The following is a 2959-nucleotide window of genomic DNA, read 5'->3' as shown; positions in this document are numbered from 1 at the left end:
CTCCTCCCACATTGTCTCTGGTATCCATGGTTGCTTTCTATGCCTTTTCCCCCATTTAACTGATTTGCTAATGAACTTAATTTGTCTAAATATTTGCAATAGCAAGTGCAGCTGATATATACATATACATGAACCGATGTCTGATTTTAGGCATAAACCTCAGTGAGTAGAATGAGCATACTATAAAATAGAACCCAGCTGGGGCTATATAGCTTACTGTGGTCATCAAATAAAGTTGTTTTTTTTAAAAATTTTGATAATAGTTTTAGTGTGTTTTTTTTTCTTCTGAATTTTTTTTTATTAATTTACATTCATTCCTGAGCATCATCACAACATAATAAATGTGGTTTCCCATCTAGAATAAACTGCGTAGTGGCTTAATCATGCATGTTATCATCCATAATATTCCATTTCTACTTTCATATATATATATGTATATGTTTTTTACCCCATGTCTGACCCTCTGCCCTATTCCACTCTCTTATTACACTATCTCTGCATTTATATAGTGTCTATTGCTGCTTTGGAGCTACAAGGGTTAAGTTGAGTAATTATGACAGAGATTGCATAGCCAACAAAGCCTAAAATATTTACCATATATATCTTTACAGAACGCTCACCCACCTCTGTTGTTGAGATGCAGAAAGGGTCAGTAATGGTCCATATTTATATATCTGATCTGATGCACATGTGGCCCACTGGAAACAAATCTAAGTCTTTTGAATCTAAGTCCTAGGTTATTTTCTCTTAAGTATTATATGAATTTTTTTTTTTGAGAGGTTTTTGCTACAGGGCACGTGCCTTCGCCAGAAAGACAGAGGGAGACAGAGAGACAGAAAGCAAGAAATCACCCCCCAGGGGTATAGCCACACTGCAATCCCTTCTCCTCCATTCTCCTCTCAGGATCTTGGGCATGCACACACAGTTGCCTGGCATGAGTTTAAGCCACTGGATCTGGGACTCGAACTGCAGTTGACTTCATGGGAGTCCAGTGACATAGCCATTATATCATCTGCTTGCCCCAAGTATTATATGAATATTATCAGGAATTATATGTCTCAATAAAAGGAGTCCTTGTAATCTGTTTTAATTTGATATGCATGCATAGAATCCATTTCAGTGCACATCTCCTTAATTATCTGAAATTTATAAGGAAAGGATGTAAGAAGGGAAACTGAGGCATCATGATCCATACCTAGAATATGAGTTCTGTGGAACCAGCAGCACAAGGTTATGAAACCTGCCCCATAAAAGTAAGCAATTTCACAGAAGGAAAGACCCAGGAAGAAGACATCCAAAGATAAGGAAATAGAGAATGGGATATTTTGGAGGCAGAGGAGACTGGACACCAACACAATGTGTTCGACACTTGGGAATCTGAAGTGCAAATTCACCTCTTTGCAAATGTCTCCTGGATATCTGAATAACTCTGGTTGGTTGGCCAGTGCTGAGGTGGATGATGATGAAGATATCACAGAGGGTTTTTTATTTTCTTTTCCATCTCTCCTGACAACTAGATGTATTTGATCCTTGAGATAGTAAGTTCCATTAGATATACTTAATAATAATCTAAAAATAAAACAAAATTTAAAAAAAAATCTTCACTAGTGGTACCTACCTAACAGGACCTTTGCAAGGTATACATGATAATGATGTCTTCCGTAAGACAATTTTTGAGTAGTTCTGCATTTGTTGTGGGTGAATCAGTGCGTTCATCATTTTCTATTGCTAAAGTCTATTCACTAATATTGGTTAATATTCCAGTTCAGTCATTGGCTCTACTTCACTCTTAAGTTATTGTCACAATTTTGTAGCTAACGTGAGAAAGATTTATTTTATTTATAAATCCTCTGACAAATATAAACTGTAATGCAATTTTTATTGCTGCAGGGTGGAAGGTAGAAACTAAACCATTTAAATGCTTTAAATGGGTCTTATAAACTATGATTTATATTAGATAATTTAAAAAGTTCAAAAGAAGGGTGCATTATTAGGAAAAATGCAAGTATTTTGGGGAAAAAAACACTTCAGCATGGAATCTGAGGCTAGGATTAAAATACCCTGAAGTATAATTTAGAATCCCATGCCTTTTATTATGCTTTTACATTCATTCACTCATTTGATAGTATTTATTGACCATTCTTTTTCTTCTAGTTCCCAGGGATTCAGCAATGAACAGAAGAATAGTCCCCTGCTCTCCACATGCTTATGCTATCTGTTAATAAATGCTATGATTAAAAGTTAAAAGTAGACTCATGAAGAGAGGGTAGAGAGTAATCAGTGTGATACGTCAGCTGTTTTTGTTTGTTTTGTTTTTGCTTGTTTGTTTTTAGAATTTTTTACCTCAAGGAGAGTGTGCTCCCTGTAGAGAGATAAAGAGACAGAGATAGTGAGACAGAACATGAGAAATAAGCCCCCCCCCCATAGGGTGGGAGGATGGCCATGCTGCAATCCCTTCTCCTCCATTCTCCTCCTGGGATCTTGTGCACACACACACACACACACACACACACACACACAATCATGTTCCAGGTATGATTTTCAAGCCACTGGGTCTGGGACTTGAATTGTGGTCAGTCATGTGGGAGTCCAGAGATGTAGCCATGGCCCCAGAACTCAGTTGTTTTTTACAAGTTGTCAGGGAAGCCCTGTCTGCTCCTTGAGAAGAGACCCAAAAGTAGTTCTTGCAGGATGGCCTCCATGTGGTCTTGACTGACTTAACTACCCCTTTCCACCCAAACATCTTCTCATAGTTGTCAGAATAACTGTGGAATTTGCTAGGACTACGAGTTCCTGAGACAAGGATTAACTGGTAGAGCTCAAGTTGTGTTCCTGTGTTTCCTGGAATGGGATATGCTACCACACATTGCCAATAAAGTTATCTCTGGAATTTAAAACCAGAGCAGAATGCTCTCAGCTGCAGTAAAATGGGAGGCACATGAAGATGAGACTTCATTTG

The sequence above is a fragment of the Tupaia chinensis genome, unplaced genomic scaffold, assembly GCF_000334495.1.
Source record: "Tupaia chinensis unplaced genomic scaffold, TupChi_1.0 Scaffold000639_1, whole genome shotgun sequence".
NCBI classification, from domain to species: domain Eukaryota; kingdom Metazoa; phylum Chordata; class Mammalia; order Scandentia; family Tupaiidae; genus Tupaia; species Tupaia belangeri.
Note: the sequence above shows the minus strand (reverse complement) of the source record.